This window comes from Somniosus microcephalus, chromosome 7, assembly GCF_052327205.1.
Source record: "Somniosus microcephalus isolate GS21.2 chromosome 7, FLI_Smic_1.0, whole genome shotgun sequence".
NCBI classification, from domain to species: Eukaryota; Metazoa; Chordata; class Chondrichthyes; order Squaliformes; family Somniosidae; genus Somniosus; species Somniosus microcephalus.
This window is the reverse complement of record NC_140993.1, coordinates 240,299,019-240,311,857: the sequence shown is the minus strand read 5'-3', so window position 1 is coordinate 240,311,857 and position 12,839 is coordinate 240,299,019. Positions and strand designations below refer to the sequence as shown.

Genomic DNA, 12,839 nt, shown 5'->3' with positions numbered 1-12,839 from the left:
TTTCAGCCAGCAAGAGTATTGGTAACAATTGGCTGAAAAATGAAGAGAAATATAACAAAAAAGATTGGGAGATATTATCAAAGCTTAAAATGTAGAAAAATATTAAAATTGGCTCTAAAAACATTTGCAAAAAAATATATATGTGAAAAGCAATGACCATTAGGAACAATCAGGCTGAGTGAAGAGGTTAAAATGCCTCACATTTATGAGGTGTGCGAATCTAAATGTAAAGCAGCTCCAAACCCTAGTCCACAAGCTTAGGCGACTTTGACAAGTTCTCACCTGAGTGGATCACACAGCACCTTGACCTTGTGGTTGTGGAGGCGTCCTTGATTGCTGTCTTGGCTAGGCAACTGAAGGCAACTGTATAAGCACCCAAGGAGACAATGAAATATAGCTGCCATGTTTTAGGAGGAACTAACTTGCTTTTAATGAGTGGGCTGGAGCACCAAACAATCGCACAACTCAAAAGCATTCAGATTCCTTTCCAGGAAAGAAGCTAGATTTTTATAGCTCTTAACAACAACAACTTGTATTTATATAGCGCCTTTAACGTAGTAAAACGTCCCAAGCTTGGTGGGAGTGCTGAGGGTTTAGGTGAGGGGGGCTGGACTCTACTGAGAGTACTACGACATTATAGAAATGAAACAGGATACGCAGAGCCCATCATGTTCATCTTGCTTGGATATGCAATACCATTAATGCAGCTCCAATGGTATTGTTAATTCATGTTTTATAGATAAAATATGTAAAATTAACCGCTCTTGATGACTTCTCTTGCCGTTGTTTAAACAATAACATTTAAAAAAATATTTTCCATCTCCAGTCTTGGGTTATTGCAAAGTTTAAAAAAAAATTCTGTTAATAGCACTTAAGGCTTTCTTGCTAATTAGTTCTCCTGAATTTTAGATGCTAGTGAGCTCAGGATAGTTTCACATTACTGCCAGAATAAAGCAAATACACACCACTATAATTGGCAAACTTTTGTCAAGCAGTAATTACTGCAATTGCACACTCAGCAATGGTTGCTAAATTGAATTGATCGTGTAACTGGAAATAACATTATGTGGCAAAACCACTAAGAGACTCTCACAGTGACTGGTACAATTGCCTTTAATCATGTTTATTACCTTTTAATGTTGGCTCTGGTTAAACAGAGCTAGATTGACAAAATCGCGATCTGACGCGATGACGTCATCACGTGGGTCATGTGACGTTCCAACGGCGGGAAACGTGATGACGTCATGACGTCAGAGGTAGAGGGCATTTCCAGCTAGTCCTCATGTGGAGTGATAGTGAATAGACCTGTTTAGAGCTTCTCCTGCATTTTCTTGTTTTGTAAAGTTTTAGTACATTAAACTCAGTTTGTTAACTACTAGTGAGTTTATAGATTCTTTGCTAGGAGTGCAGAGACTCCTACAATACGATTTGATAGCAGTCCATTGGCAGATATTGTAAAGTATTGTGATTAGCTTTGTTAACCAGTCAGAGTTAGAGGATTTGGATGAAATGTCAGGTTGCAGCTGAGTTACTGTCAATTTTCAGAGAGCTGGCGCGGTCAGTCGTAAACAATTCACAGCCTCTTCATATCAGAGCAAGGTACAGTATGATCCTTCACCGGAGGCTGTCAAAAATAAACCCAAATAGACACGTCTTATACCTTAGTTTGATAAATGTGATGTAATTTTTAAAATGAATATTAAATCTAGTTTTAAACATAGAAACATAGAAGATAGGAGCAGGAGTAGGCCATTCAGCCCCTTGAGCCTGCTGCGCCATTCAATGAGATCATGGCTGATCATCCAAATTCAGTACCCTGTCCCTGCTTTCTCCCCATATCCCTTGATCCCTTTAGACTTAAGAAATATATCCAACTCCTTCTTGAATATATTTAATGAACTGGCCTCCACTGCCCTCTGTGGCAGAGAATTCCACAGGTTCACCACTCTCTGGGTGAAGAAATTCCTCCTCATTTCAGTCCTAAATGGCTTACCTCTTATCCTTAGGCTATGACCCCTGGTTCTGGACTCCCCGGCCATCAGAAACATCCTTCCTGCATCTAGTCTGTCCAGGCCTGACAGAATTTTTTAGGTTTCGATGAGATCCCCTCTCAATCTTCTAAACTCCAGTGAGTATAAGCCCAATCAACACAATCTCTCCTCATACGTCATTCCTGCCATCCCAGGTATCAGCCTGGTGAATCTTCGCTGCACTCCTTCCATGGCAAGAACGTCTTTCCTCAGATAAGGCGACAAAACTGCACACAATACTCAAGGTCTGGTCTCACCAAGGCCCTGTACAATTGTAGCAAGACATCCTTGTTCCTGTACTCGAACCCTCTTGCTACGAAGGCCAACATACCATTTGCCGCCTTAACCGCCTGCTGCACCTGCATGCTTACCTTCAGCGACTGGTGCACAAGAACACCCGGGTCTCTTTGCACTTCCCCTTCTCCCAATCTATTGCCATTCAAATAATAATCTGCCTTCTTGTTTTTGCCACCAAAGTGGATAACCTCACATTTATCTACATTATAGTGCATTTGCCATGTTTCTGTCCAATCACCCAACCTGTCCAAATCGTACTGGAGTTTCACGACATCCTCCTCACAACATACCCTCCCACCCTGCTTTGTGTCATCTGCAAATTTGGAGATATTACATCCAATTCCCTCGTCCAGATCATTAATGTATATTGTGAACAGCTGGGGTCCTAGGACCGATCCTTGCGGTACCCCACTAGTCACTACCTGCCACTCGTAAAACGACCCGTTTATTCCAACTCTTTGTTTTCTGTCCGCCAACCAGTTCTCTATCCAAGTCAATAACTTGCCCCCAATCCCATGTGCCTTAATTTTGCACACTAATCTCTTATGCGGGACCTTATTGAAAGCCTTCTGAAAGTCCAAATACACCACATCCACTGGTTCTCCCTTATCTATTTTACCAGTTACATCCTCAAAAAATTCCAGTAGATTAGTCAAGCACGATTTACCTTTTGTAAATCCATGTTGACTTTGTCCGATCCTGTCACTGCTTTCCAAGTGCTCTGCTATTACATCTTTTATAATGGACTCTAGCATTTTCCCCACTACCAATGTCAGGCTTACCGGTCTATAATTCCCTGCTTTTTCTCTACCACCTTTTTTGAATAGTGGGGTAACATTAGCTGCCCTCCAATCCATGGGTACTGTTCCAGAGTCTATCGAGTTCTGGAAGATGACCAGCAATGCATCTACTATTTCTAGGGCACTTCCTTAAGTACCCTGGGATGTAGATTATCAGGCCCTGGGGGTTTATCGGCCTTCAGTCCCATCAATTTTCCTAACACCATTTCCCTACAAATACTGATTACTTTCAGTTCCACCCTTTCATCAGACCCTATGTTCCCTGGCATCTCTGGGAGGTTATTTGTGTCCTCCTTTGTGAAGACAGAACCAAAGTATGTATTTAGTTGGTCTGCCATTTTTTTGTTCCCCATTATAAATTCCCCTGATTCTGACTGCAAGGGACCTATGCTTGACTTCACCAATCTTTTTCTCTTCACATATCTAAAAAAGCTTTTACAGTCAGTTTTTATGTTCCCTGATAGCTTACTCTCATATTCTATTTTCCATTCCTTAATTAATCCCTTTGTCCTCCTTTGTTGAATCCTAAACTACTCCCAATCCTCAGGATTATTGCTTTTTCTGGCCAATTTATATGTCCTCTCCTTGGATCTTATGCTATCTCTAATTTCCCTTGTTAGCCACGGTTGAGTCACCTTTTTTGTTTTATTTTTATGCCAAACTGGGATGAACAAATTCTGTAGTTCATCCATTCCGTCTTTGAATGTTTGCCATTGCCTATCCACTGTCAACCCTTTGAGTGACATTCCCCAATCAATCCTACCCAACTCGCTCCTCAGACCATCGTAGTTTCCTTTATTTAATTTGAGGACCCTAGTCTCTGAGTCAACTACTTCATTCTCCATCTTAATGAAGAATTCGATCATATTATGATTGCTCCGACCCAAGGGGCCTCTTACAACAAGATTGCTAATTAATCCTTTCTCGTTACATAATACCCAATCTAAGATGGCCTGATCTCTGGTTGGTTCCTCGACATATTCGTTCAGGAAACCATCCTGTAAACACTCTTGGAATTCCTCCTCCACAGTATTGTTACTAATTTGGTTAGCCCAATCTATATGTAGATTAAAGTCACCCATGATGACTGCTGTGCCCTTATTGCATGCTTCTTTAATTTCCCTTTTAACGCCATCCCCAACCTCCACCTTACTGTTTGGAGGTCTATATACCACTCCCACTAATGTTTTCTTCCCCTTAGTATTTCTCAATTCTACCCATACAGATTCCACATCATCAGAGCTAATATCCTTCATTACAATTGTGTTAATCCCTTCTTTAACCAGTAATGCTACCCCACCTCCCTTTCCTTTTTGCCTATCTTTCCTGAACATCGAATACCCCTGGATGTTGAGTTCCCAGTCTTGGCCATCCTTGAGCCACGTTTCCATAATCCCAACCAAATCATATTCGTTTACCTCTATTTGCGCAGCCAATTCATCTACCTTATTACGAATGCTCCTCGCATTAAGACACAAAGCCTTCAGGCTTGTTTTTTTAACGCTCTTAGACCTATTAGAATTATTATTTACTGTGGCCATGTTTGATTTAAACCGTTGATTTCTCTGACTGCCACTTTTGTTTTTCTCCTTCCTATCTTTTGCTTTTATCCTTGTTTCCCTTTCCTCTGTCTCCCTGCTCAGGTTCCCAACCCCCTGCCATTTTAGTTTAAACCCGCCCCCAGAGCACTAGCAAACACTCCCCCGAGGACATCGGTTCCAGCCCTGCCCAGGTGCAAACCGTCTGGTTTGAACTGGTCCCACCTCCCCCAGAACCGGTTCCAATGTCCCAGGAACTTGAATCCCTCCCCCTGGCACCACTCCTCTAGCCACGTATTCATCTGAAATATCCTTCTATTTCTACTCTGACTAGCACGTGGCACTGGTAGCAATCCTGAGATTACTACCTTTTGAGGTCCTATTTTTAAATTTACCTCCTAACTCCCTATATTCCGCTTTTAGGACCTCATCCCACTTTTTACCTATATCGTTGGTGCCTATATGCACCACGACAACTGGCTGTTCACCCTCCCCTTCCAAGATGTTCTGCAGCCGCTCGGAGACATCCTTGACCCTTGCAGCAAGGAGGCAACACACCATCCTGGAGTCTCGTTTGCGGTCACAGAAATGCCTATCTATTCCCCTTACAATAGAATCCCCTATTACTATAGCTCTACCCCTCTTTTTCCTCCTGTTCTGTGCAGCAGAGCCACCCCTCTGCAGTTGGCTGCTGCTGCCTTCCTCTGATAAGCCATCCCCCCCAACAGTACTCAAAGTGGTGTATCTGTTTGAGAGGGGGATGTCCACAGGGGACCCCTGCACTACCTGCCTGCACCTAGTTTTAGTTGACAAATGAGTGTAATGTTTACGCAGAAAACGCTGAAACTATTCAGCAGGTCAGGCAGCACCTGTGGGAGATGGCAGACTACTTTATGTTTTGGGTGCACACCCTTCTTCAAATACATTTTGAAGAATTTGTACCCAAAACATTAACGTGTCTGTCCTCTGCACAGATGCTGCCTGACCTGCTGAGTGTTCCCAACATTTTCTGTTTATGTTTCAGATTTCCTCCAGCTGCAGGTTTTTCATTTCTATTTTGTAATGTTTGCTCTGTGATTTATTAAATGTGCAAAATAGTGTAGCATTTTCATTCTAAAGTTAATCTTTCTAATTGGAATTGTATATACTGTATTTACTCTGCATATTTATCTGAAAGCTTTAAGGTGGTTTAGTATTTTACTGTTTAATGCTTGTTATCAATCATTAAAATTTAAAAATGTTCTTTACCTTGCGTTGTATAACTGAGCTGTTCTTTAGTTTATTGATAATAACAGTGATCATATCTTCAGTGAAGAAACCTATATCTTATAGGTGAGGGTTTTGTTTTATGCTGTTCTGTGAGCTGCCAATGTTAAACCAGCTGCTGAATGTGCATTTCAAAGATCACTCTCATTGATAAGTTCCTCGTGACGTCTACTCCTCCACCACCACCATAACTTTGGTGGAAGTTCGGTGAAAACTCATTCACGCCAAAGTTACAGTTGCTGAGCAGGAGATGCCCAGAGAACATTCCTGGCATATGCCTCAGTGATGTACAAAGGCAGTTCAATCCATGGTCAGATAAAACAGCGTGACCCAGAAATTCGATGCTTTTATGCGGGCTGTTAAGGCCGGTTTCGTAGAAAAACTGGCGGCTGCCTTGCGTTAGCCCACTTCCGGCGCGGAATGCGGTGGCCGCCACATTGGGCAGGTTGGCAGCGCTGCTGTTGCCTGCACTCGCCGCAAGTATTTTAATTACCAGGAGCGTGACGTCAATCGGCGTGCGACGCTGAATTGATGCACGCTCATCCATTTTGGAGCTCACCGCTCCTCTTCCCGCTCTCTCTAAAGCACGCCCATGCGTGCAGCCATTGACAGCGTGTAGAGCCGGGAGAAAGCAGCATTGAGCTATAAACCGCACAGTAAACAGCTACTGAGATAACTGGTAACTATGGAGAGCTGAGACTATGTACAGTAATTGGATTGAAAACTGCTCCCAATGAGTTGCATCAAATCTCCCACCTGGTCAGTCAAACATTACATGAGGTAAATACTTTTAAAATAAACTATACTCTACTACAGTTGTAATAATCTCAGGAAAAAAATCAAAACTGCATTTCCTTAAATTTTATAAATTGGGTTTTCTAGTTTCGAAACTGATAAAATAATATGCAAAGTTTGGAAGTCTGTTTTTAAAAGGCTTAACACCGTATTCTCACCAAGTGTTCTTCAAAAGTCTGTTGCTGTTATAAATTTAATTGAACTCTCTTCTGCACGATTTACACCAGTAAACTCCTGACCAAGAGGTTCAGGTTACCCTCTAAAAACTTTTTTTTATTTCAATTGATTTCTCCAGCAACAGTTTAAGGACATCTATGCCACAGTCTTTGTGGTGTTTTCAGCCACAGTCCCTACAGATCTAAGCCTGTGCTTTAAGATCCACTCACCAGGGAGTGAATCTCCTTTGCGATATGCAGGCTAGTGCACTGTCACTGCGAATTGCAAGATGGTGCATTACCATCCCCATCCCCATCCCCATTCCCCTCCACCTCCACCTCCAGCATCACGATGGAGCACAAACCACCACACAGCAACCATCTGGGTGAAACATCTGTGGACCTATGGCAGCCAGCGAAGGTGGGAGTACCAAGCAGTCTGGAAACTATTTGTGGACCCCACATAAGACCCAGACAAATGTCCGAGAAAGTAAGAGGGGAGCCGTGGACAAAGAAATGCCTCCTAATGTGCCGCAGCGCACAATGCTCCAACCCTACAAGGGCCATCAGCGGACTCAATACCTCCTGACCCAGCAAAACCCAGGAGCCGTCTCCAAATTATCCCAAACAACACATTGCTCGAGAACGCCGTACTAATCCTTGAGACGCGGCCTTCAGCTTCCTGATGAGGCTACCGCCGGAAAGAACGCGTTGCACAAGAGGTTCAGCACTCTGCTCATGTAACTCAGCAGGCAGCACCAGAATACCGCTGCTGCCTGCGCTCTTTTTACAGGCAGCCGTTAACCTTGGCCTGCGGTGGCACCGGCCGTTTTCTGGACTAATCGAATTTCTAATTGAATCGAATTCTATATTTTTTTACAAGATGCTGTCTGGTCTGCTGCGTATTTCCAGCATTTTCTATTTACATTTCAGATTTTCAGCATCCGCAATATTTTGCCTTTATATTTTTTTATCAGCACTTTGTTTTTACAACTGAGCATTTTGCTTGTTCTAGGACAAACTGGTTTACAATGCTACAACCAGATGTGATGCTGCAGGCGAATGGCTTTGGAGAAAGCTTGCTGTCTTGGGAGGCATATCTAGTTTGAGTAATTAGAGCAAGGGCCTTTCAGTTTGCACGTGCAATGTCATTGTTGTTCAGCATCCCAGTTTCCACATGGGCACTATCGGTGATCCCCTGAACCTACAGTGTTACGGCCTGAAAGGTAAGAATGGCATAATAACTAGGGTAAAAATTGGGTTGCTTTGTGCCTCCCGTTAGCGCCCTAACGGGTTGCAAAGCAACTAGCGCCCGGGTGCGGCGCCACCCATGCCTCCCACAAAATTCAGCGTGAGGTTAGCGGCGGTGCTGACTGGTAGTGCCCCGTGGCGGCGCTGACCAGTAGCGCTCCGTGGTGCTGCGCCGCCGGTGATGACGTCATCGCCGTGTGCAGCGCCCCAGCCACGATCTTCAGGAGCGTCCCCAGACTTACCACTGGACACTATGTCTGACAGGGTCAGGGGGGCCTACCTGCGGCCGGGGAGGCGCAATTTAAAGGCGAGGTGCGGGCGGCCATATTTGTTGCTGGCCACCTGCCAGCACCTGTCTGCGCTCCCATCCCCAGCCTCCTGAATGCCCCCCCCCAACCCCCGGGGAGTGCCGGCTGCGCTCCAATCGCCCGGCACCTCTCATGAGTGCTGGGCTCTTTTGCCAGCACTCCTGATCCCCGGGGGCCCAGCTGGGCCCCGGGTCGCGCTGCGCAAGGCCCCTCCCCTTTAAGAAGGGGAGGAAGGCCTGCAATACCGCAGCATGACATGCTGCAGCGCCATTGTCTCGCAGCGCCCCAAGAGGGATGCGGGGCGCTTCCAGTAGCTACTCAATTTTTAGCCCTTAGTGTTGTCGTTACCTTGACTATCACGGAATGCAGTCCTGATTGAAGACTGGCCCTGCAGCTTATTGTTCAGGAGGCCAGTAACTTTCATCCATGTAAACAAAGCCTTACAGTGTCAGAATGCCAGATGATCAATTGAAATTTTGTGGGGTGAAATTGTTCTTTGGCGATAGAGCAAAATGGGCGATAGCGAATCGGCAGCCTGTTTACACCCCGTCAGATCTTCTTTTCCAAAGTCAACGGGAAACTAAATCGGACGGGGTGTAAAACATTATCTTATCAATTTTTTGTAATGACTTGTTTGCAGGTTGTTTCCAGTTTTACCCTGTTCTCATTTGGGGTCTTATAATTTCCACAGAACCAGTATCTGAATTAATACTTTCTTTCTACACAATACAGTGCGACTCATGTATTTGCATGTTGATAATTTATGTATTTGCATAGAGGACAGTAGAATAATTTTTTTGTTGCATAGTACAGTGTAATATAAATTATATAATTTCAAACCATTAAGTGACTGGCTAGAGGCTCTGAAAATCTGTGTCCTCCTGCTATGAAACATTTATTGTCAGATAACCTCTGGTATCTGCGTGGTTTGCAGCTTTGGAAACTTTCAGATCCTAAAATCTGAGAAGAACTGTAATGAGGGAGACACCACAGCCTTAATCAAATCATGCGCAAAGGAATAGAACTTCTGACTTGATAATCCGCTGGGTGGGGGGGTGGGGGAGGAAGGGGAGGGGGGGCAGGGCAGTGGTGGTGCGTAAGGGCCAAGACGCACCCACCTTGGACCTCGTTGCCGACCCCGCAGGGTTGGGGAAGGTCCCTTAAATTCCATGACCATGCGAGTGCCCCCTGTAGCCAGTCCTGCAGCAAGAATGCACTTAACGTAAAGTAAACTGACATTGAAGGCTTAAGCGGCTGTACTGTAAAGGCAGTTTTGTAAATTGACCAATCATAAGAACTTGACCAAGCTTCATATCCCAGCATGCCTCGAGGAACCAACGGGACTTTTAAACAAACTTTTAAAAAGCTGTGTGCCGAACGGAATGCAGGAGGAAATTATTCATACAGAGACACAGACACGATTGATTGACTTTATGAATATGCTAACCAAGGAAGTAGCTGGAGTAATCAGATCACACAATGACATGTGTTTGTTTAAATTTAACTGACTGTCCTGTCCATTGAACTCCTGTGGTCAGGCTGTTAACAAGACTTACAAATCAACACAACAGGTAACGACCATGGCTCCACCGAGTCTGGGTCGGTCCCCTCATCCTTTGGAGATGTTAATATCAAAATTGTTGCTGGAGTAAAACCCATTCACCAACCTTTCAGAATGCTGATAAGCCTGGAAATTTTCCCCATCGAAACACCTTTGTGTGATAATGGTTGAACATCGAACAGAATGAGAATATTTCCTTGTGTGATGATGGACTATTCACTGACCCAGGATGGGGACGTGATCAAATTAAGCACTCTATAGATTTACAGAAACAGACAAGATTAAGATGGTCCAATCAAGTGGGGGATGCATCAATCAATTGTCACGGGTATGATCTTTGTATTATAAAAAGGGTACGTTTAGGGACAAACTTCAGCAACTTGCAAGGGAACTGTGGATGGGTTTGATCATCCGGACAGATGGAAACATACTCCTCCAAGTGATCGTCGGGGTGAGTGGTGTTTGAAATTAAAGAGAGTTAAAGGGAACAGTATATGTGAGCACTGTTTGAAGTTAAAGGGAACACTGTATGTGAGCACTGTTTGAAGTTAAAGAGAACAGTGCATTGACATTTGTGTGTTATCCGTAGTACAATAAACAGTTAAAAGAATACTGACACTAGTACGATAGCAAAATACTGCAGATGCTGGAAATCCGAAATAACAACAGAAAATGCTGGAAAAACTCAGCAGGTCAGGCAACATCCGTGGAGAGAAATTTGAGTTGACGTTTCGGGTCGAACCCCTTCTTCAAAACTGGAAAGAAAATAAAATAGATCGAAGGCAAGGCTGCGATCGAACAAAAGAGAAAATAAAAGGTATTCGAAGCCAGACGAGATGGTATTAGGCCCGTGGCAGCTGAGATTAGGTGTGAAGTGTACTGGCAGGTAAGAGACAGCTGCCAGGTGAGAGAGAGAAACAAAAGGAAAGGGGGGGGGGAGGAGGACCCAAAACAAAGGGGTGGAAAAAATTATAAGTAAAAAAGTAATAGGGGCCGAGGTTATGATCTGAAATTGTTGAACTCGATATTGAGTCCGGAAGGCTGCAAAGTGCTTAGTCGGAAGATGAGTTGCTGTTCCTCGAGTTTACGTTGAGCTTCCATGGAACAATACAAGAGGCCAAGGACGGTGAGGTCCGTGTGGGAATGGAGCGGTGAATTAAAATGACAGGCGACCGGAAGCTCGGGGTCACCCTTATGGACTGAACGGAGGTGTTCCGCAAAGCGGTCACTCACCCCACCAGCCTCCACATTCAACGGATCATCCTCCGCCATTTCCGCTACCTCCAAAGTGATCCCACCACCAAACACATCTTCCCCTCCCCTCCCCTTTCAGCATTCCGTGGGGACCGCTCCTTCCGAGACACCCTAGTCCACTCCTCTATCACCCCAAACAGCCCTTCCCCTTCGCCTGGCACCTTCCCGTGCAAGCGCAGGAGATGTAACACCTGCCCCTATACCTCCCCCCTTCCCACTGTCCAGGGCCCCAAACACCCCTTCCAGGTGAAACAGCGATTTACTTGTACTTCTTGCAATCTAGTATACTGTATTCGCTGCTCACGATGCGGTCTCCTCTACATTGGGGAGACCAAACGCAGATTGGGTGACCGCTTTGCGGAACACCTCCGTTCAGTCCGTAAGGGTGACCCCGAGCTTCCGGTCACCTGTCATTTTAATTCACCGCTCCATTCCCACTTGGACCTCACCGTCCTTGGCCTCTTGTATTGTTCCATGGAAGCTCAACGTAAACTCGAGGAACAGCAACTCATCTTCCGACTAGGCACTTTGCAGCCTTCCGGACTCAATATCGAGTTCAACAATTTCAGATCATAACCTCGGCCCCTATTACTTTTTTACTTATAATTTTTTCCACCCCTTTGTTTTGGGTCCTCCTTCCCCCGCCCCCACCGCCACTCCTTTCCTTTTGTTTCTCTCTCACCTGGCAGCTGTGTCTTACCTGCCAGTACACTTCACACCTAATCTCAGCTGCCACGGGCCTATTACCATCTCGTCTGGCTTCGAATACCTTTTATTGTCTCTTTTGTTCGATCGCAGCCTTGCCTTCGATCTATTTTATTTCCTTTCCAGTTTTGAAGAAGGGTTTCGACCCGAAACGTCAACTTAAATTTCTCTCCACGGATGTTGCCTGACCTGCTGAGTTTTTCCAGCATTTTCTGTTGTTATTTTAAAAGAATACTGAGTTCTACTGAGTTGTGAACCTTGGCCATTTTACCCCACCCGGACGGGTTCAGGTCGGATTCTGGAACTGGAGTATAAGAGGGAAGTTGCGGGTTCACTTACCTACACCGCACATCTAGAGCACCCTCCCGCCAAAGAGGTTGGAAAGTCTGGGTGAAGAATGGCTAAGTGGGGGGGTGGGGGGAAGGGAAAGAGTGAGTGCTAGGTCCCCTCCTCCTGGAAACATCTGATAGCTGCAGGTGACACTGAGTTCTGACTGTTTTTTCACTTGTAAGAAATATATTAACTCATGTTGGACCACATTCCCAGAAAGAGAATGGCAATGTACCACATCTAGTGCAATCGATCCCATTTTATACATGTGTATAAAGATACAATGTTAGGAAGATAACCCATTGGTATGATAATGACAAAGGGACTTGGTGCTAATTGTAATTGTGGCTTAATAAAAACAGCCAGGGCCTTTAAGTTATCAGTATCAGGTTTTCCAAAGCAGCTAATGCAGCGGGGAGGGTAAGGCTGAGCTCTGGAGTATCCGCTGTGTACAGTGTTCATAGTTGCATCCTTTTGTGGCTCAATGCCTTGCTTATAGCTCAACACTTCTTTGTGTGAGTATAAATATTCAATTGTCCCATTTTGGGC

The 12,839-nt window shown here is 44.7% G+C and overlaps 1 protein-coding gene across 1 annotated transcript in view; it reads right to left on the bottom strand.

Moving 5' to 3' along the window:
* LOC147115177 (fer-1-like protein 6) overlaps positions 1 to 12,839 on the bottom strand; it is a 904,394-nt gene that overhangs the window by 505,448 nt on the left and 386,107 nt on the right. The window lies entirely within an intron of this gene.